Source organism: Arvicanthis niloticus, unplaced genomic scaffold (assembly GCF_011762505.2).
Source record: "Arvicanthis niloticus isolate mArvNil1 unplaced genomic scaffold, mArvNil1.pat.X pat_scaffold_1334_arrow_ctg1, whole genome shotgun sequence".
Classification (NCBI taxonomy): domain Eukaryota; kingdom Metazoa; phylum Chordata; class Mammalia; order Rodentia; family Muridae; genus Arvicanthis; species Arvicanthis niloticus.
In genome coordinates, this window is record NW_023045315.1 from 1 (window position 1) to 24982 (window position 24982).

Sequence of the window (24982 nt, forward strand, 5' to 3'; positions counted from 1 at the left end):
AACTTCTGGATCCTGGTGTTCTTACTTTTCCCTGTCATATGGACCCTTTCTTTGATTGGCAGGTGGCTTGTTTGGGACCCCAGTAGAAAGCTGACAGGTACTATGGACTTATTTTTTGAATAGTACATTAGTCTTAGCACAGAGACATATATGCTCAACTGTGAACTGTAGTTACATCGGGGAAAATCATAACATCTGAACCTCCTGTACAACTAATCAAATGAAATTGGATTTTTTTGTTGTTTTGTTCTTTAATTTCCATGTGATGCTTGAGGTCTCCATAGCTATTCTTTGATTCTAAGAAAGCCGCAAAAGCAGACATTTATTATAAGATGGTTATCCCTGTCCTCATAGAATTTTCTCAAGGGAAGGAGCTTGGCTTGAGGCCTTCACAGGTAACAACACCCCACAGGGATGGGTGCTGGATCTGTTTTAGGAGCCATCTCACAGACAGTCAAACTTATAGAGACGTCTGACTGCTTTGAAAGTGAAACACTAAGCCAGATGGTGGTGGCACATACCTTTAATCCCACCACTTGGGAGGCAGAGGCAATGGAATCTATGAGTTTGAGGCCAGCCTGCTCTACAAAGCAAGGTCCAGGACATCTAGGGCTATATAGGGAAAAAGACCGATAGCAGAACCCCAGTGTTTTGACTGTTGAATTTGATTTCTCTCTAGGTTCCCACCAGCCAAAAGAAGGAAGGTGTTTATGATGTGCCAAAAAGTCAACCTGTAAGTGTAAGTACATGTTCCTCGTCGACCAGATTCACACAGTGGCTGCACCTGGTGGGGGCCTCTTCTTCTAGAATTAGTCTCACATATGGCTTCTCATGGATACAGGGACAGAAACTTGAGGGAAGAATGGTACAGATGAGCAGGGGGCCAATCCGGACAAAGGTCTGTTTCTCTTGTTCCTGTGAGTGGAAAGGGGTGGGTTTGGATAATACAAACAGCTCTGCCTGAGGGGCTCAAGGTTCCAGGTGTTCCAGCATAAAGGTCTCCAACTGCAGCTTTATAGTACATGGTCAAGTATACGGTGCTGTTGGTTCTTTCTACCCATCCAATCTGAAAATGGTTGAGATGTTTCAAAGGAACAAGAAAAGGGCTGGTCCAGGCCTTTGAGGTATATAAGGATTCATACCATTAGTAGAGACTTACAGAAAAGGTTCTGTAGAGCAGGCTTGCAGAGAAACTAGCAAGTAGATGGAGTCATGGTAAGAACAATGCCCAGTGTATCTGGACCTCATCTGCTGGAGGGACTCCTAGGAATCTGAGTCAGAAAGGAAAACCGAGCTCTACCCTGGCACTGAAGACAATCTCGTATTCCTACTGTCAGCAGCACTGAGGATTGGCCTGCTCTTTGGGTGTCGATTGGTCCAGCCCCCATTACAGTTTCTTTCAGTTCAGTTTGTGTCGGGATTGACTCACTTGCCCCTGACAGGTTTAGATATGCGAGGAAACACGCTCTATTTGCTGCCCTAGTTTTTCTGATTTTATTAGCCATTCTGGTCACACCCTCTCCATGCTTAATAGCTCCAAGGGGAAAAAAACTTAAGCCTCTTAGCCTGGCAGACAGGCAGCCTAAAGGGCTCTATTGGCTCATAAGTCTCTTACCCCTCTTCTGGCCCAGCTCTCCAGACCCTGCCTTCTTCCTGCTCTGTCTGCTACCTGATATTCCTTCATCCAGTTGTCAGGGTGACTTGGGGTTTCTGCTTTGATCACCCCTATCTTTGTGGCCCTGTAACACTTATTACCCTATGAATAGTATGTCTTCCCTAACGCCTCCGTGAGTCTCCTGAGGTTCCTGTATTTCCAAAAGTGAACCCTGATAGCTGGATGCCACGCTGAAAGCAAGCTCAGAAATATTTAATGAAAGACAGTTGACTCTATCCTAATGAAGGGATCTACGAGAATTCCTGGTTCTTCTTCTTAAAGGGATTCCCTATTTATTAGCACCCTAAAAAGTTGTTACCTAAAGATACAAGAAGGTTTGCTTGGGAGACACATGGATGCATGAATGGATTGCATTGGCTGCTCGACTGCTATTTCCTAAGACCTAGACTTACCCGGTGTGGCAACAAATTTCTACTTTTTCAAAGGCCTAAGAGAAGCAGGAGGCAGGAGGCTCAGGCTGTAGCTTACAGACATAAACAGACACTTAGCTACTGCTCCTGCTCACCCCACAAGCTGAACTACAGCGGCTGTAATCTCACTGGCTTCATTACTACTGTTGCCAGGTTGCCTGAGTCCTTTTCTCTATTTAGTCTTTAGTCTTCTTGTGTTTGTAATGACAACAGAAAAGCCATGACAATTGGATTCTCAGAGTTTATGATCAAGCGCTCAGTATACAGTATCTATGGATAGAACTGAGTACATTTGATTTAACTTACTTGTGAGTCTATCGAGGATGGGGTTGATGCCCTACCCGTGACCTGACTACTGGAGAACATCAGCACAGAGCAGCTGCACACACTTGCTGTGTGTGAGAGCGAGTGAACGAACAAAACTGAAAATGAATGACTGTGTAAAGAGTGAATGTCTCTGGATCCAAAGCTTATGTCTTAAGTTCTGTTCCTCCTAGAGCAGGATCTGAGATGCAGACAGTGTTGGCTGTTGTAGCAGCCCCTTGCCCAGCTGCACCCCCATTTCGCCTTCAGCAGCTTGTGCCCTGTTCTGCCTCCAACCTTCATAAACATGTGTGGGTTTTTTTTTTTTTCTTCATAGCTTGGAACACCAAGCTGACAGATGGCCTTCCGAACACACACATGGAAACGCACGCTCGCATGCACACACACACACACACACATACACACCTGCATCTCTCTTTCACATCAGCAGCTCTGCAGCCGTCAAAGCCAAAACATTTTGCTGACTTAGCAAAGTTATTTTGGGTATTGTTTTGTGTTCTACTGCCTAAGGGTGGGCCCAGAGTGGCAGTCCCATGGAAACTGTTTAGAGTCATTACAGTGTCTAACGTGTTCTGAAGAGAGACCAGTACATAATAAAATAGTGAGGACATGGCCTGACAGAATTAAGAATCTGCATAGGCTTTCTACCCAGAACCCCTTGGAGCCATTTAAATGTCACAAAGAAGGCTAGAGAAAGAATGGGGGTCCATCGATCTTACTACATACTCATCTGAAGACCACTATAATTCTTGCATTTTAAGAGTGAATCAATATATCTCTTCTCTATTTTTAGAACATCTAGAATTAAAAAACAGCAATTGCACAGTTTAATTTTAAACCTCATTTAGCTGCAATCTTTTCTTCAAAAAAGTAGAAGTTTATACAGTAATATAAGATAACATAATATAAGCTATGAAAAAGGTAAAAGGAGACATGCAAACCTTGTATTCCACCCAGTCAGTTGCCTGCTCAGCCCATGGTGCTCTTGAGGCTTACCTGTCTCCTCAACAGAACAAAGACAGACAGCATACATTTTCAAGCTGGTGTTCGTAGAAGCATTAGCCAATGAGCTGTTCATCAGTGATTCCAAAAAATCAAACTGTTAACGTTTTCAGGTGTTTAATACATTTAAAAATATACTGTGAATGTTAATGTGTGTTTATGCATGAATATGCAATAGGAATATATTTTGAGTTGTGAATATATATTACATAAATTGAGAATTTCACAATCTTCTTTGACCGGAATACTCTTTTTAATGTAACCTCAAATACATCTCAAATGGAGACTCGTTCCATTAAAGACTTACTGGGCAAGAGGTATGGAAGACAGCAGGCACACACGTGGTACTAATACAAAACAATCTACTCCCAAAACTCAGGTGTAAGAGACTACTTACAGGTCTGTGAGCTAGCCATGTGGTTCTTCCTCCTCCTGCCTTTCCCAGGGTTCCTTGATTTATGTGTCTCAGATTACTTGTATGTCAAGAGGCAGCCCATCCGTGCTGAGCTAGCTCAGCACAGATTGGGGGTTAGTTAGCTGTGGTCCAGGATGGCCTTAGGAAAGGCAAAAGCATTCTCTTCCATGTAGTGTCTGTCTCCTCTTCCAACAGGTCAGAGTCACATCGACGTGACAAGGGTTCCAGAATGTGAGTGGAGACACCCAGGCCCTCTGAGGCTAAGGCATTTCTCAACCAAAGTCATTCAGGTCTACACTAGATTGACATTTAGAAAATAGGCTATACACTTTGGTAGATATTGTAGGTTTAATGCAAAGGCTAATAAATACATGAAAAGTGTATGGGAGGGAGGGTCTCTCATGTAATCCATTTATTACAGTTGGCATGTGAAATCGCTACTGAATTATAATAATAATAAAGTTGAAAAATATTTGCTTCCTCAATACTGCTTTCTTTTCATGTCACCTTGCCTATATTTTGCTATTATCTAGGGTGACTTTTGATTGTTCACTCTGTAGAATGCCCCATTGGGTACCCTAGCCTCCCAACCCAAAGCCCTCAGCCGTTGAACATCTGGACCTGGAGACACCCTAGGTGATCAGATTCTCGGGTGCCCTCCTTTCTCTCACCACAAACCTCCATCTTCCCCTCAGACCTCACTACTCACACTACAAACATTCTTGCTTCAACAGTCAAGGTTCAGTTAAAATATTCTCTGCAACTGTCCTGGAATCCCTAAGACACTGTTGTTTTGCGTTTACTTGCATAGAACTTGTAATGATGTTTTTATCATTGTCCAAGAGCATGGCCTTTGTGATCTGGGGCACTTGGATTGGAGTTCGACTTCACTGTTCATTCCTGAGCTTTTTGACTTTGGCTGCTGAATTAGCTCCTCTAAGTCTCGATTTGTTCTTCTGAAGATGGAGCTTCATGCTGGTGCCTGTCTTAGTGGGTTGTCAGAGGATGGTGTGAGCTAGTCTCTATCGGCACTGAGTTCAGTGAGGATTCAGAAGTTGTGAGCTGTCATTCCATTGCTTTTACCTAATTATCTGTGAACTGCCAGGGGCCAGGAATCACATCCTGTCTTTTGAAGGAACACGTTCTGGGATTTCTGGTCTCCTTGAGATATGGATGGTAAACCCTCTCCCATAAAAACACACATGCATTCCAGTCAAGTTCTGTTGGTCTTGGAGGTGACCTGAACCCTCCTCCACTGTCCCAGAACCCCAGAGAGCAGCTCAGCACCACATGTGTCAGTAGCAGTGGCCTTGACACCAGAAACATCAAATGGATCAGAGATGCCAGAGTTTGGGGATTATTAGGATTTATTGTTTCTCAATACTCACCCCCCTGCCCCACCTTGCTTAAGACCCAACTGCTTAAGAAAGCTTGCTGCATGCTTTTCTCTCCTTCCTCCTGTTCATTTACCTATCGGATCGCCTGCCTCTGTCTCCACCTGATTCATAACTCAGCCCAGTCTTTTTACCCTGATTTCTATAGCATTTGGTACCTTGGCGTGCTTACTTTACCATGAGTCTGGGCTGTCCTTCTAGCAGATTTTTTTCTTAGGGTCATCCTGCGAGTGCGCGCGCACGCGCGCGCACACACACACAACACACACACACACACACACACACATCCTTCCCGCACCATTTCCTGGGAACTCTAGACCAAAATAATCCTTATTCTCACCCTCACCTAAAAGTATACATTTTATCTCCTTTCCTGGTCTTGACAGTAGGAAGCTTTGCACAGGGGGATAATCTCTTCTGTAATCTTAAATTCACAAGTATACTTTTATGGAAAGGTCTTGCAACACCAAGGGCATATATGCTTGGCGATGGGAAGTTAGCTGTAGAGAGACAGGAAGATTTTAGGATGGAAATTATAACTTGAGCAAAGCTCTGTAGATGAGCAGGATTAGAACAAACCCCAGGCGCAATGCCAGCCCCTTGGAGACTGATTAGATTGCAGAGTGTTTTGATGCCCAGGTCCATATTGACTTTACCGAGCAGCACTCTGGGCTGATGAACTTATCATCAACTCCAGTGTCTGAGAGAGGAAATACAGATATTCCTTGTATCTGCCAGCTCATAATGCTGGACATGCTTTCAGCTAAATATCCTGGCCTTTGGGGTGACTCTCAGGAATGCACAGTCCTGAGTGGAGACTAAGGGTGGCATTACTGCATTTATTATTGAGAGCTTTATGCACTGTATTAGCCTTTGAGAGTGATTTAGTCCCAGTGTGGGGCTACTAGGGAGAGAGATGTACTCAGGTGCCTGAGTACCTGTTTGAGACACTGTGACACCAAGGAGGGTGAGACTTTCCCTCTACACTCGGCTGTTTCAACAACACAGACCCAAACCTTCGTGTCATCTTAAGAAAAGCACATGAGAAACAGTGCTTTTCTTCTTCCTGGTCCTTATTCCCCTTTGTAACATTTTTATGCCTTAAAAAAAAATCTTTTATGCTGAACCTTGTAATTGCCCCTCACTTAAAACTCTTATATAGTACGTAGTGTTAGGCATTAAAGGCTTTTCGATTATCAGTAATAATTGTGAATTCTTTCAGAATCTGCTCTCACTTCCCAGCCTTCAAAAATCAGCCTCACTGAGATTCTTAAGAGTCTTGGCATGATGGCAAATAAGAAGATGGTCAAATTGATACCTTAGATTGGGCATTAATTGCCTTGAAATGAAACATGGATTTAGAACCAAAGGAACAATTAGATGCCTCCCCAAAATTCTTCCTTACTTTCATTAAGATCTTTCTCAGTTCTTCACATTCCTGAAGCAATTTCTCCCCCTCTGTATAATGAAAGCACTGACCATCATCTTCTGACACCTCACCCCTGGGAGGGTCAGTGCATGTGAAATCACTGTCTGCAAATAGAATAGAGCTGCTTGCAAGAGACCCTAGTAAAGTAAGTACCAAGAAGGGTGCAGTTAGCAGTAGCCAGGGTCTGGACTGGGTATTTTCCACATTCTTGCCTTCTTATTTAAGAATAAAATAAAGGTATATGTAGATTACCAAGTGGCAAGGAAATTGTATTCAGATGTAGCAACATCACAGATTAAAGAAGAATTCACTGTTACAATAGACAGTGGATCATATGAGTGCCAAGACACAGGGTCCCTGATTTCTGTGGAAGGCCTTCTTTATGAGGTACAAAAAAAAAAAAAAGAAAGAAAGAAAGAAAAAAAGAAAGAAAGAAAGAAAGAAAGAAGAAAGAAAGAAAGAAAGAAAAAAGAAGAGAAAAAAAAGAATTTGGTTACTAAGAAGTGAGGTTTAGGGGTGATCTATTTTGATTAAGTTATATAACTGTTCCTCTACAGGCCATGCCCTTTCCCATGATGCATATGATTTTAATTACATGCACAGTACACAGACATAAGGTAAATAGGAGTCTTTTTTACCAAAAATTCACCTTGAGAACACAGTTTACCTTATGTACACACACACACACACACACACACACACACACACACACACACTATCAGTTTAGCCCAGATCTGCTGCTTTCCTGACTTCTATACCAAGACACAACCTGAGTAAGTTTGAGTAAGGATCTCAGTTTGGTGATCGTTAAGGCAAGGAGACTTATTCTGTTGTTCAGAGAGAGTTTGTGGGAAGCCTGATGCAGGGGACGGAGGGCCTAGGTGTCTGACAGGCTGCAGTGTTTGGAGTGAGGTGCGTGTGTAGTATGTGCACGTAAGAGTCTCAGGCTGCTAAGTGCATTATTACAGGAGGCGTGTGTGTATAGCTCAGACCAGATAGAGTCCCAGGTTGCTAAGCTACTCCTGATGCTCGCTGCCTCAAGTGATCTTTATTGCCTCTATTTTATGACTAAGAGATGAGACAGCAGTGACATGACAAGAGCCAGTAAATGTGGGCTCAAGACAAGGACCTTTTAGACCATCAGAGCTGATGCCCACAGGTTGAGGCAGCTTCACTGAGTGGACAGCCCACTTCTCGTAAGATATTGGAGCAACATAGATGGTTCCTCATTGTGAAGGAAACTGCCCTAGTGTGGTTCAAAATTACTCACCTATTCATGTTCCATTAGGTCCCATGTCCATCTAAAGTGGGCAGTGTTTATTCTTTAAGCTTCTCCTAATGTCTCTGCTGCCAAATCAGACATAATTGAGGCTCATTCTTGCTTTCTTTCTCTCCCTGACTCACAGGGGCACACTCTGAGGCACACAGCAATGAATGATGGGTTTGTCCTGTGAAGTTAGTGCTTTAGATGTGAAGCAGTTTATCGGGTGCTAATCAAGTCAACTCCTTGAGCAAGCTTCCGCCAAGGAACAGCTATCTAGAAATTACATTCCTTCCTAGCTTCCTTCAAGAAAGCCTGAGATTAGGGCGGTAGATCTGAGTGCCCTGAAAAAGGAGCCACACTGGAAGTGATAAACATCCCAGGAATGGGATTTGACGTTCAACCTGCAATTCAGTTCCTTCCTTGGTTTTATAGTGCCAGGCACTAACCATATGTACTAGGAATTTAAGGCTAATTTAGCTGTGAAAAAAAGTAGCTAGAATTTACAGAGCATCTGTTATATACTGTGGGCAGCCTGGGCTCTGGATTTCATTTATTGTCCTCCATTATCATGAGCCTAGGAGGTGAGTGCTGTTACCACATGCAGAAAACCGGATGTGTGGGCTCCATCACCCACACTCACAGAACTGGTAAATGACAGAGCCAAGAATCAAACCCTAGTTTGTGTGACTTGGGCAGCCACACAATTTTCAATGAAACATGATGTGTTTTTATCAGTTTTATTATTTTTCTAGATGAGACCATTAAGGCAGGGAGACTTATTCCATTGTTCAGAGAGGGGGATATGGGGAGCTTGATGCAGGGGTTGGAGGGCCTAGGTGTCTAACAGGCTGCTAAACTGCAGTGTTTGGAGTGAGGTGCGTGCATAATATGTGCAGGTTAGGGTCTCGGGCTGCTAAGTGCATTATGTAGTCCAATGAGAACCACCTGAGTCCAAGGAAGGCCTTGAACTCCAGATCTTGATGCTTCTACTTTTGAAGTGTGGGGAAAGGGGTTCTCTGTGCTACCACCCAGTTTATAAAGTGTTGGTGATCAAACCAAGGCTTCCAACATGTTAGGCCCACTCTGCCCACTGGGCTGCTCCTCTACTCTCTGGATCCTCCCTTTTACCCTGCTGTGAATCAGTACCTGGGTCTCACATCTGTCTCCTCACATCCTTTGTTTCTAGTATGTTTATAAATATTAATCTTGCCTCCTGAGGCCTAACACTCCTGGCTGGCTTCAACCACCTCTCTCCTCATTTAGACAGAGCTTCAGATGAGGAGATCATGTTACCTTTACTCCTGTAACTTCACTCTGCCAAGCAGACTACTGCAGTCTGCTGATGTTAAAGAGACATCTGTTAGATGCCAAGGAACAAATCCTACTGGAGGAAGCCTCACTTCTGAGAACCAGGAAAATTCTCACTTTGCCACAGTTGCCTCTTCTACTCCGCACGCTGTACATGTCTGTAGGAGGCCCCTGTGCCCCAACAGCCAGCATATGTGTGATTCTCCCTGTTCAAAGTTTTAATTCAGCTTCTCAGCTACAAATGTAGGAAGAGTCAATCCATTAAAGTGAAGAATTGCAAGAATTCTCTTGACAACTATTCACTGTTTCCCCCTGCAACTCCCATCTTTTATGGCAAATAAATTTTCATTCACACAGTTCGCCAGTTGGTTTTTCCTTTAGTTGGAAATCTGGATCAAGATGTTGCATAATTGGATTAAATCTATTCTGAACATTTGTCAGTTTCACTTCCTCATTAAGCACCACATTGTACAGAAATTATAATTATTGCAAGGCAGTTAACAGAGATGTCACACAAGAGGAGGAACCGAAGGAGGGAAGGGAAGCTGAACCCGTGCATTTACAGATGTGAAGGGGAAGGTGGTCCCTTCAGATGTTCCTTCAGTGGACATAATTTTTGAATCCATGCATTTACAGATGTGAAGGGGAAGGTGGCCCTTCAGATGTTCCTTCGGTGGACATAATTTTTGAATCCATGAGTTTAAAAGGGGGTAAAGTGGCTCATTCCAATGTTCCTTAGGTGGACTTCCTTTTAGAATTGCTTACGAAAAGTTATCCTGAAGCAGAATCTTGAATCCCCATGGATTGAAAGGAGACTTCGGATGTAAACTCACCCAAAAATCCAAATTCTTGCCAAACAGTTGTGATAGACATGGGAGAAAATCTCCATTGGTCTTGTACTTGTAATACCCCACTGATAGACACCTTTCTTACTTTTACTCCCAGAGCCTAGAACTCTTAACAGATTATGAGACCTCTTTAATAATCTCTCCCCCACCCCCCCTCCCACCCTCTCTCCCTCCTTCTCTGGCATTTTCAAGACAGAGTTTCTCTGTGAAGCCCTGGTAGTCCTGGAACTAGTTCCATAGACCAGGCTGGCCTTGAACTCACTGAGACCCTCCTGCCTCTGCCTCCGAAGTTCCGGGATTAAAGGCATGTACCATGACCGCTCGGATTAATGCACTCTCTTACAATCTCATTCATTCATTCATTTAGTGAGCAAATATTTAGTGTGGCCCCCCCTACCTTTGAGACAATATTTTGTTTTCTGTCAGTATAAAGCTGGAAAAGATAGGTCAATGAAGAAGCTTGACAGTTAGCAAAGGCCAGGCATAGAAAATAATGATTAATACAAATAACCAAGGCCACAAGAAACAATGTACAAGAAGCTGCAGGAGTCTGGTAGAAGGCAGAAAGCTTTGCCTGGGGAAGTTGAATGAAGGCCTCAGCCAGGACATGCACTTGCAGTGGAGTCTTGTAGACCAGAGGAGTTTGTCATTGGAGAAATAGAAATAGATTTAAGAAAGAGAGAACTGAGTATTCTAGAGTGTTAAAATGGGAGAAGAAAAGTCTGGCATATCTCAGAAACTGATGGGTCACCTCAAATGGCCAGGCCACAGAGTGTTTCCATTGAAGCAAAGAACAGGGACACTAGAGGAAGCTTGCCCTAGCAAGCAAAGGTCCTGACTAAGCTGGGGAATTGGGATGTATCAGGAGGATTCTAGTGCTTTCTGGTTTGGTTTGGCCCATGTTTTTTCTGTGCCTGTCTGGTGGCCTGCAGCAGGTGGCTTAGCAGGTGGGGAGACAATTAAAGTGCTAATACAATCATCTAGGTGCAACCATCAAGAGACTCAGGGAAACATGCCAGGTAGCTTAGTAGAGAGAATTTATTGTGAGTTGCAAGTTACTAGAGGAGCAGAAAAGCCTAGCCTACTAAGGCAATTGGATAGCCCAGATTAGTAATAGTTAGAAAGGGCCAAGGAAAGGAAGAAGTAGACTTAGCAGAACCTGGGACCTGAGGCTGCCCATAGAGAGAGAGAGAGGAGCTGTCTGCGGAGGCTAACAGCAGGCTGGAGACTCAGCCACTCACAGTCACTGTGGCAGACACCTGGGCAGTGTGCAGTCTCCACCTGCTGTCTCCTACTGATCAACATAGGTGGAAACTCATTGTCAAGGGACTGAGCAGAGATGTCTGTATAGAATCACACACACACACACAGAGAGAGACAGAGAGACAGAGAGAGACAGAGAGAGAGATAGAGGAGAGAGAGAGACAGACAGAGAGAGACAGAGAGAGAGAGAGAGAGACAGAGAGGAGAGAGACAGAGGAGAGAGAGAGACAGACAGACAGACAGACAGAGAGAGACAGAGAGACAGAGGAGAGAGAGACAGACAGACAGACAGACAGAGGAGAGAGACAGAGGGAGAGAGACGGAGGAGGAGGAGAGAGAGAGACGGAGGAGGAGGAGAGAGAGAGAGAGAGAGAGAGAGAGAAGAAAGAGAGAGAGAGACAGAGAGAGAGAGAGAGAGAGAGAGAGAGAGAGAGAGAGAGAGAGAGAGAGAGAGAGAGTTTCCCCTACAATATAAGGTAGAGAAAGGGCAAGACTGATTCTTAGGGCAGAGTGGTCAAGGCAAGTGACTACCTCTGTGAAGTCCATGTAGAAGTAAGACTGGAGAGGAAAGAGCTAAGTTGGTCAGATGGGGTAGTGAGTAGATCTGGAAAACCATCCAGAGCTGTGCTACACTTGAGACACTGAGCTTTGGGAACTGGAGTAACGCAAGTAAAGGACCAGGGGCCCTCCCCTTCCTGTTGAGATTTGTCACTTCTGAACACCCAGATCTGTGTCTCTAAATCTGTGCTCATTCATGCATATGTCATACCAACAGCTGTCTTCATATTGTAGCCAAAGAGAGCAGAAATCCTTTGCATCTTTCTCAGTGACTTTTCCATTTGGGTTGTATAAAGTTATCCATTTGAGTGAAGTCTAGCTTTTTCTCTCAAGGTAGAAAACCTGGGTTGAGTTAGTGGAGAGTGGAGTCCAGCAGGGTTTTAGGCAGCCCACTTGTTTAGTCCCACCTGAAACTCATCTTCAATGGATGGCAGTGTTCTTGAAAGGAGTGAGTGTCACCTGTGTATCTGCCTGGTATCATGTTTTCAGGTTGTGCATTGGAGAATCATATCTGAATAAAACAATGGCTACTCCATTCCTCTGGTAAAATGCCTGACCCTGGATCCCAAGGGGGTGCTCCTCAGACTCTTTGTAAAACCCAGAAGCCTTTATCGATATGAAACATGCTGGGCAGGATACTATCGAAGCAGACCAAAGGGGAGAGATGGCTGAGGCCAAGTTGGACCTTCAAGACTTCCTCAGTAGGAGTACACTGTCGGAAAGATATGCTCTAAAGCATAGAAAATTCTAGAAGGGAAGAGATGGAGGGAGAAAAGTCTGGAAGCCATTGTCCAGAGGGGTCCTGCTCAATGATTCTGTAGATGGAAATGCAAAGGCAGAAGCAGAGGTCCTTTGCAGTATTTCCTATCTTGAACTTGGATTTTTTATAAGTTGGGAGGCAGTGACAACAGAGAGACCAGGAGATTGGGAGTAGATCAGGACCTTCTATTTCTTAGGTGTACAAGTCTCAGCAAATTCCTGGATTTTCTAGTGACCGGTTGACACAGCACACAGAGCCACTTCCTTGTGTTATTGTGGGGATGGAATGAGAGAAGACGTTCCATTACTGTAGCATTGTGTCACAAACTAGATAGAACTGGCAGAGGATAGAGGGAATGCAGTTGAGTGTGAGCTTTGCAGCCCAGCGAGCTGGGCTTCAGTTTGGTTCCCTCACTTACCAGCTGTGCCAACTGTGACTTCCCTTTGCCTCAGTGTGTCCACCTGTGAAGCATGGATAATGGCTGTGCCACCTGCCTCACAGAGTTTTTTTGAGTTTTAAATGAATAATTCATATTAGACATTTATAGTCGTGCCTGGTGCATAGTAAGTGCTCAGTAAACAGTGGTCATAATTATTATTGTGAGCCATTATGTAAACTCTAACACAGGCTTTAAGATGTGAGCATGAGTGACTCCTGCCTCAGTTGCTAGGGTGTTTGTAATCTGCTAGAATGGGTGTGGAGAGCGCTGGGCTATGGCATCCCTGATGGTGTTGAACCTGCTGTAGTGCCAAAGATGACTCTTGGGGTTGTGTGGCATCCACTTGAGCTGCCAGAGCAAAGCACCAGAGGCAGGGTGGTGGCCTACACAATAGAAGCAACTGTATTTACAACCTGGGTAGGCTGCAGAGTCCCAGATCAAGATGTAAACTGTCCCTGCATTGTAGATTGCATCCTACCATGGCCTGTGCTTACGGGCTAGGGAAGAGGAGGCAGGGAGAGAGGGAGAAGGAGAGAAAGCCATATTGAAAGCTAGGATTTTAGCCCATTAGTCAGGGAGGAGGAGACATAATCAGTCCTTCATGGCAAGCACATTAGTTAGAGTTGTTGTTGTTGCTGCTGCTGCTGTTGTTGTGATAAAACTTCATGATCAAAGTGACTTATGGAAGAGTTTATTTTGCTTGCAGAAGCATAAGAGTCTGCCGTGGCATAGAGGCATAGCATCAAGTAACAGGCAGCCAGGAGCAGGAAACTGAGACATCACAGGTCTTCTAAAAGCAGAAGGCAGAGAGAGCAAACTGGAAATAGGGTGGGGTTGTGTCAGCTCAAAAGCCTGGCATCAGTGTTCCACGTCCCCCAGCAAAGATGTACTCCTAAACTTACTTCCAACTAGGGACCAGTTTCTCAAATACCAGACAGAGTCCTTGGAAGCCAGTTTTCAAGCCACCACAGCAGGGATGACAAACAAGTATCAATAACAAATATTGAACACCCCACTGTGCTAGACACCATGCATTGTTATCTCAAAATTGTCCCAAAGTACTATAACAGTGGGTGTCCTCCAGACCCAGCGTGATGCTGAGGAACACGGGCATTAAATCTGCTGAGTACAGCCAGAGGAAGCAGAGCTAAGTTGTCTCTCTCATCCACCTCTTTAACCCTAAAGCTAGAGTGACCTAGTTTATCCTCCAAACTGGTCCACTTCCAAACTGAACGGGGAGAAGGGTCGCTATCAACAATCATGTCAAGACAACAGGCATAAACAAGGTCTGGCTTGAACAAACCAGGGGCTGGGGCTGCCCTACCTCAAACTGGTTTGTTTTCCTGCTGGACCACATGGCCTCTAAAACAAAAATGCTTGAGACCCAAAAGCTAGAGCAGGCTCCTGGCCATCTTGCTCCTGCTGCTTTTTTGTGGGTGGCACTTCCTGTGCAGAAGGAAGGACTGTAACTCTTTTATGCGCAGGTGTCCTGTGTGCCTGCTCCTTCTGTGGCATTCATCAAGTGACTAGAAGATCTGTGTGTGGGGTATCTGTTAACTGCTGCTGCCGCCACTGTGAATCCGTCATTATTCCTCTAATACAGATCATTAACATTCCCAGAATCTTAACTACAGCATCTTAACGAGCAAAGCCGTAATATACAGCTTCCCCATAAAATCCATCGGTGCTGACGCTCCTTCTCTCTCCATACAGTAATTCCGCCGCTCTGGATAAATCATCCCATGTGCTTCTTTCTTTCCCCCTAACTGCCGTTATTAGTGGTTACAGAAGAGTAATGAACAAACTCTCTTCAGAGAAGAAAGAACAAGAGCTAAATGAAGGATCGTGAGGCCGAGAATATATATGTCAGGGGCAGGCCCTACTGGAGAAAACAGAGCTTATCTTCTGTAGCAGCTTGGAAAGGAAACAAGAAGCCAGCATTTGCTGGAGTTCTTGCCGGGGTCAGGGCTGTGCTCGGCTCTCCACAGTTCCCTCCTTCTGTGATTCCAAAGACTGCATGGCAGGTCTATGCTGTGTGACTGTTTAGACTTCCTTCCCTGCCTCCATAGATATGATAAACCATGTGTGTTTCTATGAGGCCTCCAAAGCCCCCACACAGGACTTTAATCCTCCATGGGTTTATGCAGTTTAATTAACATTGTAGCTATTGTAGCTATGGTGTACATAAAAAAGACTGAGTCCAAGATGCCAACAGTAGAGGGCAACAGTCTGTCTCTAGGTCTCCTATGACAGACATCCACTTATGACACTTACGTTATCCAATTCTGCCTGTACTCCTGTCAGCTTCCCATCATTTTCTTTCCTGTGAGTTAGCATTGTCGCCATCCTTATCTCTAGGGCAGCCCTCGTTCCTACCTTGCACACTGTCAGCCCACAGTTTGGGGTCTCTCCCCACTTTTCCTGTGCTATCCAGTCTCTCTGGCTTGTTCCTTTGGCTGCTTCCATGTTGTTCTTTGAACCTTCACCAGGGGTCCTGGCCCTCTTCCTTGAGCATCTCTGGGGAACTGACATATCAGTTGCATATCTTGCATATCAGCTGACCATACCTTCCAAATAGGGCCAGGTTGTCCTGTGCTAGGGCAGGCTCCTAAATGGTCCTCATGCTTGTTTCTTCGAGACTCTTGCCAAATACCTTGGTCTTATGACATAGGTCACTATCTACCTTGTGCTATCCACACTATAGCCTGAATCTTAGGAGTGCATATTACAAAGCTATCCTACGTTGGTAAAACTATGTACTCTGCTGTTTTCAGTTGTGCGACCCATGGCAAGTTATTAGGCTTTCTATGCTTCCATTTCTACTCTGAAAATGAGGGTGGTAATGGTGCCCGCATCAGTTGTGATAATTAAATTAGTTACTACATGAAAGCACTTAGAATAGTGTATACTGCACATAGAGGAATTCTGAGTATCAGCTGGAATTAACACTGTCCTGTTCAACCTTCTGCCAGGCCAAGAAGACATGAGGCCTTAATGTTACTGCTTGGTCCCTTGACTCCTCTCTAGTCTACATTAAATAGTTCATGTGATTTGAGTGGAGAGAGAGAGAGAGAGAGAGAGAGAGAGAGAGAGAGAGAGAGAGAGAGAAAACTTGTCAAAACCAGAATACCAGTGCTGAACAACTGTGGTTCTACCTAACATATGTAGATTCCTTTACTTAAAGAGTCTCACAGAACACATGCTGCAATATGTAGGGAAACACATCCATGCAAGGTCAGTTATACCATCTTTATTCATCTAGCTACACAGTCCTCCAAGGTAACCAGGACTAGAGAACAAGTAGGAAAGGAAATAAACACAGGGGTCCAGGTTTCAGAATGACAAATCCACTGTTCCTGCAAGAGTGTGCAGCATCCTTTTTGTTATAACAGTGTAGTGTCTGCCATACTGGAAGTCACCTCCTGAAACCATTCTTGAAGCATTTATCCTTCATCAATTCCACAGAGATTGTTGAACTCCTCCTGTGTGCCGGGCACTGTGATAAAAACAGGAAACTTACAAGTCAGCCCATGTTCCTTCTTAGAGCCAGCCAGGTCTCCTTCCATGGTAAGACCACCAACAGACAGATAAACAAACCTCAGGGAATGCCCCCAATAAATCAAACAGTGGTACAGAGAAGGTCTCTCCCGAAGGTAACAACCATGCTAGGATCTGAATTAGGACAAGAAATCAACTAGAGACAGATTGTGCCGGGATAAGGATGGGTAAGAAAAAGGCCTAAGACTGGAAATAACTGTTATATGGTGGGGGAAGAGATGAAAGACAGGACCATAGTCTGTAACACGGCAGGACAGAGAATATGGTGGAGGAGTTCAGAAATTGTGACCTCCTGTGTGTGCACAGTCCCCAAGTTGGAGGAAAGGTTAGAAATTACACCAAGTGTGATGAAAGACCCACCAGATGCAGTCTTCGGTCGATAAGAGGTAAGAATGGAGACCACAGCTCAGGCCAAAGGAAGGCCGTACGCAGATGGAGGCAGGTAGACCAGAATAGGGTCTAGACAGAGAATCAACACTTCCTCATGAATGCCTGGAGGTCACAGCATGGGAGTGTAGGAGGTGGTGCCCACCAGGGGTCTTGGGAGCACTGGAAGTTCCCTCAAAGGGAACTCTAGAACTGTACACTCCTCCACTCTTGCCTTCTGCTTCCTGACCATAAGGGGGTGGTTTATCTCTTTCACACAGTTCTTCTATGACGGGCCATTGGCCAAAGGCAACGGGAGCAATAAATCATAGACAGGAACCTCTAAGCTTATGAGTCAAAATGAACCTTGTATTTATCTAGATAGCTTTCTTGAGACAATGTCTCAGTCTGTAGCTCAGCTGACCCCACGTTTGTAGCTAGGGTCACAGGCATGTGCCACCAAAGCCAGCTCTGCCTTTTCTAAGTTGGTCTTCTCAAACTCATGTTACCATAACAGGAGGAACTAAACTCACACGCATAACCTATACCCCTGTAGGTTTGGATTCTAGACATGTGTTGCCAGCTGTGTAGAAACCAGAAGATGAGCCAAAAACAAGCTTGGGAAATGTGCTGGATGGCTTTATGTCAACATGACACAAGCTAAAGTCACCTGAGAGGAGGGGACCTCAATTGAGAAAATGCTTCCGTAAGACTGGCTTGTAGGCAAGCCTGTAAGGCATTTTCTTAATTAGTGATTGATGTAGGAGGGCAGAGCCCATTGGGGGTGGTGCCATCCGTGGACTAGTGGTCCTGGGTTCTGTAAGAAAGTAGGCTGAGCAAGCCACAAGGAGCAAGCCAGTAAGCAGCACCCCTCCACAGTCTCTGCATCAGCTTCTGCCTTCCTACCCTGTTTGAGTTCCTGTCCTGATTTGTCCCCAACTTGCTTTTGGTTGTGGTGTTTCAACACAGCAGTGGTAACCATTACTAAGACAGGAAGAAGAAATTCAACGTGACCTCAGGAGATGAGCATCTCCCTAATGCTACCACAAGGAAGTCAAAGGATGAGTGGACAGATCTGTTCTGAGAATGACAGAAAGCTTTCCTTGGCTATTCCCAGTGGCTGGTGTTGGCTTCTGTTCTATGAATGGCATCATGACTGAAACTGCACAGTCTCTGTAAAACTGCTCAATATGGTTCCCTTGTTGTGACAGTCCCCTTACAGCAGCTAGAGTTAGTCATCTTCAGTTTTCCCTAACCTCACTTGCTCTAGCTCAGAGGGGCAGTTCAAGGGCCTCTTGGTGCCTGACTAGTGGTAGACACCCAGGGCATTCTGGAGGTCGCTAGATTCATACCGTGAAAAGTAAATCCAAGAGGAAGGAACAAATAGTGAAATGAATTTCCCTGTCTGTAAGCTGCTGTCCTGTGGAGAAGGAGGGGAAACCATGTTGCAAGGAGCGGCTGTCAGAGCAGCAGGCAAAGGCTGCTGGCTATTTTTTCCTTTGCTGTGACATCTCTCCGTTTGTGATTGCCTCTGATTTGCTTGGATTCTGCCTCTGCCACTCGGCTTGGTCTCAACTTCATCCAATATTTCTTGTTACCATTTGGGGACCATCTGGACCTCAGCAGTGGTCTCCCCAAGAAGACACAGCACGGAGGAAAGTGATGGACTCTGCTGTGTGTCCTGCCCTCTTCCTGAAAAGTGGGCCGAGAGCCTGTCAGCCTGCTGACAGGAGCCAATTTCACATTCCTGTGACTCTGATTCACTCCCTTTGCAGAGTCCTGAAGCCATGCCAAATCTTGTTAGGAGGTTTTGAAAACTCCTTGAGTTTTGGCTAATGTGAACATATGATAATAGAATTTTAAAAGGAGAAGAGAGAAAGGAAGAAAGAGTTTGAAAGAATTTCAAGCTTTTGGGAACCATTCTCCTTTGGTTTCTAGTCTTCTGAGCTCCTTGGACCCATACAAGTCCACTTGTTCTGTCTAAAGTCATTAAAAGCAGCACAGGCATCTCTTAGCCTGTTCCTCCAGCCACAGGAGAGGTCAGGAAACTCAATAAGTCCTCCTTATTTTCTGGCCCCTAGATGATGTCACTGTAGGTCCCAGAAGTCTGCACAGTCCTTCCATAACTCCTCGACAACTGCACAGCCTCAGGTTTCTCAGCATTTCTACCTAGGCCCATCACCACCTTCTCTTGCCATCATCACTAAAATAGCTGCATCACACACCGCCTCCCCCCCCCCCCAGTGTCTTTTATGTTCACAATGTCACCACCATCCAGCCCCTAATATACTATGGCTCGAAGTTTTCAATGCATCCAGCTTCACCCTCCTGCAGAGACCAAGGTAGGTGCTATGTGTTTAATGGTAGAGGAGAGGGAGGAGAAGTAGTACTCTGAGCTCAGATATGCCATGCGCTTTCAGTGGGCACACGTGCACTGGGCTGTGCACTGTCTCATTCACAACCATGACTCTGTGTGAATGTCCTGCTTTCTCTTGTTTCTCTGCATGATAGAAGGGCAAGTCCATGTCCATAGACGCTTGGTGGATCATAGATGCTTGGTGGATATGGTGTGGAGGAACACATGTCACATAGCAGGTATCGCTGCCTCCACAGTCCCTTCCCTTTGTCACTGAAAATCTGCTGTTGGTATCTCACCTGTAATGAGAATCATTGGCAGCCTTGAAATGGTTCCATAAACCTTAGCCCCATGTATACTTCTACACTGGACATGCGTGAGAACATTTAGGCATGAAAACTAGAGTCTTTCTTTGTCACACCCAAAGGACAAATCCTGGCAGTTTGACAAAAGCTAACATTCCTCAGGAACTTGTGAAGCAGATTCCCCTCTACCAAAGGGGTCACTTCCCTTATCACTGGCAGAAGGGACGAATTTCTATCTGTGGTGCCTAGTAGCACACCGAAGTGAATGCTGGCTTCCATGTTCCCTTAGTATCGTGGGTACTCGTCTTTCTGGTTCACCCTCACTTTGTCTGTCTGTCTCTGTAGGTCTCTCTCTCTCTCTCTCTCTCTCTCTCTCTCTCTCCCCTGCCCCTCCCCTTTTCTCTCCCCTTTTCTCCCTCCACCACCTCCACCCCCATCTCTATGTCTTTGCTCTGCTTCTGTTTCTCTCATGGTCAGGTCCAGTCCACTTCTTTCTCCCTCTGCTTGGGACTCTTCCAGATGCTTCTCGCTGCTCTCTCCCTCATTTCTAAGTTTCAAAGGTGGGAAGAAGAATGGAGAAGCGAAGGGTGTGTGGGGGGCAGAGCAGGAGCAGTCCACTTTGGTTACTGTTCAAAACCGGGGGAAAGGTCACAAGCAGAAACTTGCAATGTCTATGTCTGAAAGGCTGTGTCTTCTGCAGCTGACCTTGTTCCCCGGAACCAGCACTTCCCAGGTGTTCCCACACCTGACACCTTCTCACCCTCATCCTTTTGTCACCTGTGCTTTGCTGCAGTAAAACTCTGGAAGTGACTGATATTAGAAAGAGGAAAGGTAGATTTTGGTCATGGCTTTTGGAGGCTTATGCTGAGTGGCCAGTGGGCCCCAGGAAGGGAATATCAGAACCAGTTTTTACCTTGAGCAGAAACACAGAGAATGCTGGTTGAGGCTCACACCTCTCCAACACTTAGGTTGAGGACTCAAAGGAACTGGCACTCTGAGATTGTGCCCTGCAGGCTGCTGTCTGCCATGCAGCCCCTTCACTATTCTTCCCTGCACACCCATTTTGCAAGCACACACCATCATCCCTGTTTCGGGGGGGGGGGGGGCTGGGGAGGGACACTCGGCTCTAGGACCAAAAGGGGCTTCCCAGAAGATGTGGCCAGACACTGGGTAGCACTTTTGTACTGAAGCTACTGTTCCTGCATCTCTTTCCATGTCCCCATCTCCTAAAACCATCCTTTTCTCTTTTAAGCCACCCTGTGCTTTTAAGTGTTAGCACGTCAGGTTTTCTTCATAAGAGAGGAAAGTGAGAAAATAGTGTGGAGTCAGTCTTTGCCAGGGCCACCCTTGCTCCTTCATGTTAGTCCTCTGGGGTCAGCTCAGTGTTCTCACGAGCTCTGTCTCCTTCATCCTGTTTCACAATGCCAGCACAGTCAAGCCAGGCATGGTGGTACACACTTGTCATTTAGGTCTTGGAAGGCAGGGGCAGGATATTACCACAAGACTTGTTGTATACCGGTCCAGACCAGCAAGACCCAGTGTCAAAAGTCTCAAAAGAGCAACAACAGCAACAAAGTATAACTTCAAGGAAGTCAGGGGTAAATGTTTTATTGTCTGAGGGACTGAACACATAGCCTACCATATGCCCTTTGAGGGAGGACACTATCTTCATTACTGCATTCAAGTATGTTGTCTGTCAAGCTTCCAGAAATTCCTCAGAACTATCCTGAAACAATAGCCAGAGGAAGAAGAGTTTTTGGCTGCAAAAGGATGCCCAGCCTAGGGTACTTAGAGACCGGTTTTCAATCATTCCAAAGCTAAGTCTTCACACCATCTCCAGGCCCTCCATTAAACCACAGCATTGTGTCTAGTAGGAGTCAAGCTTACATTTCATAAGCTTGGCACACTTACTCAGCAAGTGGAGTTCTATTTCATTTGACTGTTGATGAGGCTTCATGAATTTCCACTTGAAACATGAATCTTAACTTGCTTCATGAATTTCCATTCGAAACTTCCCTTTCAAAGACTCACCAGTGCCTGGCTCTGGCTTAGCCCAGACAATGAGAAAACTTCCATCCAGAAGGTGGTTGCAATCATTGCAAACTGAACTTGGTGATTTCGTGACACTCTCTAGACATAGCAAGGAACTAAATTCTCCCAAAGAAAATTTCAGTCAATGCAAGTGTGGGAGATTCTTCAACAGAACAGAAGAAATTGCACAAGGAAGGAGATGCCTGGTGTGTAGAAAGGGTCCAGCACTAGAAGCATGGCTGATCGTTTACTTTCCATGCATTTTTCTTCTAGTTGTGCTAGCTCCTGCATTTGTAACCTGTGGCTACTAATCCAAAGTAAGTTTTACAATTCAGACCCATCAAGCATCAGTGTGGTACCCAGCATATGCCTCCCACCAGCTTGGACTGGAGAGATACAGGTCTCTCCGCCATCATAGACGGTTCTACCAGGCAGTGCTGCTCTGGAGAGGAATGGCATGCCAACACAGTAGTTCATCATCCTCCCCCAGCTTCCCCTACCCAAGTTCACTTCCCAAGCAAAGCTTCTCTTGACTGTTCCTAAGAAGTAGAAAGTGGCCCGTCTCCTCTTTGCTACAAGTGGTGTGGAGCATAATCTGTTGGCTGTCCCGATGAGAATTAGTCTTAATTAGCATGCACTGTGCTTGTTAAATCATGCACTTGGGGAAGTAGCATGTGTTTGGGTGCTGGCAATCACTAGGCATCCTTAATACTACCCACCTGTGCACAGTTACAAATCACTTAAGTTAATCCATTCCTCCTGGGCCATCTAAATGGATAATCGAATTGATTCTTTTGCAGCCTTGGCCTAGGTCCTAGCTTAGATCTAAAAGCCTTGTCCTCTCCCATATGCCCGGTCCTGTCCACCTCAGGTGACAAGGACTGCACCACATGGCCCTGTAGAGAGCACAGACCATGTACTAGTCACCACTGTATCTCCAGCACCTGTCTAGGTCCTAGCAGGTGGAAATACACCAGCAATGTTTGTTGAAGGCCTTAATTAATCCATTACCTAATCAATCAGGATGCCTTTGGTTCTCCCAGTAGGATGCTCACTGATTAGTCCTGAAGAGAATCCATTCCCCAGCACAGCAATATGAAAAGCCAGCTGCACATCAGACTCACTGAGGACCTGTGGAATCCTGGCAAAACCACCACCTGCCACTCTGCCTCCAGCAGAATCCCATAACAGAGGCTGGGGCTCAGATCTCAGAGTTTTATAAACGCCTCCCCATGGGATTGTGTTATGCAGCCCAAGATTACATTGTAAACTATGGCAAGTTCCTGATTTGTCAGCCATAAATATTATTTCCTTCTATTTGATGTTTGTACCCCACAGCCTATCTCATCCACTGTCATTTTTACTGCACTAGGGCCATCACTCTGGTCTCCCTTCTCCCCCCAAGGCCCAGTGTGGAGCCATCGTTCCCCTGCTATGGGAAAGGAAACTCCCCATGAGAACTTTATTTCAGTGTCTTCTTCAAGAGTCAGGATAGAACTATATGAAGTAGTGAGGGAGAATGGAGTCCCTGAAATCTCTTTTCAGAATGCTGAGCTCATGGTATGGTTGTCCCTGTTGAGTTTTTAAAAAGCAAAACACAAAGCAAATGGGGGTGTGGGGAATGCCAGAAGAAAAGTCAAGAATTGAGGGTAACTGGTAAGCAAAACCAAAAGTCCTGTATTAGGTGTGGGTAAAGCAAGTGCTGGGTGGGAGCCAAGAGATGGATTCTAGGCCCTAGGCGTGAGTCTCAGCTGGGAAATGGGGCAATGGATAGAAATACCTCTCCACTGGCCAGATGGCATTCACTGTCACCTAAGCTCACACTACAGGGTAGAATGAGGCTGGAGCATTGACCAAGCCAAAGTATGAAGACAGCAGCAGACCAAAGGTATCAAAGATATCACTAGGAAGAAAGGTGGTCTGGTGAAATTGCCTAGGAACAAGACTTGGGGAGGAAATAGAGCCAAGGACAGACTAAAGGTTCTTCATTCTCGTTCCCAACATCATGTAAGAATAGTTTCCTCAGATGAAAGAACACATGTGAAAATGTTGTTAAAATGAGCCAAGAGAAAGGAGAAGGTACTAAATAACGGCCAGAATTTGTTGAGCATCTACATTGTGCCTAATACCAAACAAAAGGTATGTACACGTCTCAGTAAGACTCAGAGAATGCCTCCACACTCCTACCTAGAAATGGAGAAAAGTGGGGCTCCTTGAGTTTCAGAACCATGTGACCCAGAGGTGGCATGACCTGCATGACTCCTAGGACACATATTTATCCAGATTCCTAGACTGAGCTTCCTCTGGATGTACAGAAGTCACTCAGAGCGCCTCACCTCTGCGACTTCCCAGAGGCCACGTCTTCTGTCACCAAGGCACACCGATCTCGTCGCACACCTTTTCGTGAGGCACACTCCATCTAGAGGTCCTCCCACATTTCATTATGTGGGCATGGTGAGGTTTTTATGAGACTCCACCACAGGCTGTTTTTCAAATTTATTTAATTCATCCATCATGTTCTGAAGCCATTTGCTTTTTTATATTGGACAGATGTAATGAGATTTTGGACACTAAAAAATGTTTTTATTAAAAGTTATGACCCAGAGCTAGTTGGTAGGGGCCCAGCCATAAATCCCCAGGAGTATGTGAATTTATAAAGGATGTAGCGACATAACCTTAACCTTCTGGGCCACACCATAGATTACATGGTCTCCTAGACTACACACCTGTAGCTAAATAATAATAGTAGTAATTATCAATGCCAATAGTAGTGTATGTAGTATTTCTGTTGTTATTGCACATGGCAACTTTTCATCTTGTCACCGTGGGTAAGTCATGGTGAGCTAGACACTGGTGGAGACAGGTGACAAAGTCTACTGGTGTTTGTTCTAAATGACAGTGGTCCTGGGCACGTTGATTCCCGAGCCCCCTCCCCACCCCCCCCACCACCCCCCGTCCACATCCTGTGGATGGAGATGAAGGAAGTAGCAGTCACAATTTCTGTGGACAGAGTGAAGGTGATTTTGGCAAACGAACAGCAGTTTACAAGTAAACCAAGCAAGCCCTGCTCAAAATTAGGAAGCCTTGTCATCTCTCTGCTCATGCACAATGACTTGGTTTGAATGCCAGTAGGCACAGATGCTATTAGCATTGAGCTACTTGGACATTATCCAAAGAATAATTAGCTTGTATGTATAGACCAAAACAAGGTTATTAAAATATGCATGTATGGTAGATATTATACATTTCTTCTAATACATGATATATACAATAGAAT

General features: G+C 45.2%; 1 protein-coding gene across 1 annotated transcript in view; it reads left to right on the forward strand.

Moving 5' to 3' along the window:
* The first annotated feature begins 541 nt into the window (after nucleotides 1-541).
* LOC117701552 (disabled homolog 1-like) overlaps nucleotides 542-24982 on the forward strand; it is a 32050-nt gene continuing 7609 nt past the window's right edge. Inside the window, exon 1 of the mRNA XM_076706264.1 lies at nucleotides 542-739. The gene's annotated coding sequence lies outside the window, so the exon portion shown is untranslated. The remainder of the gene's footprint in view (nucleotides 740-24982) is intronic.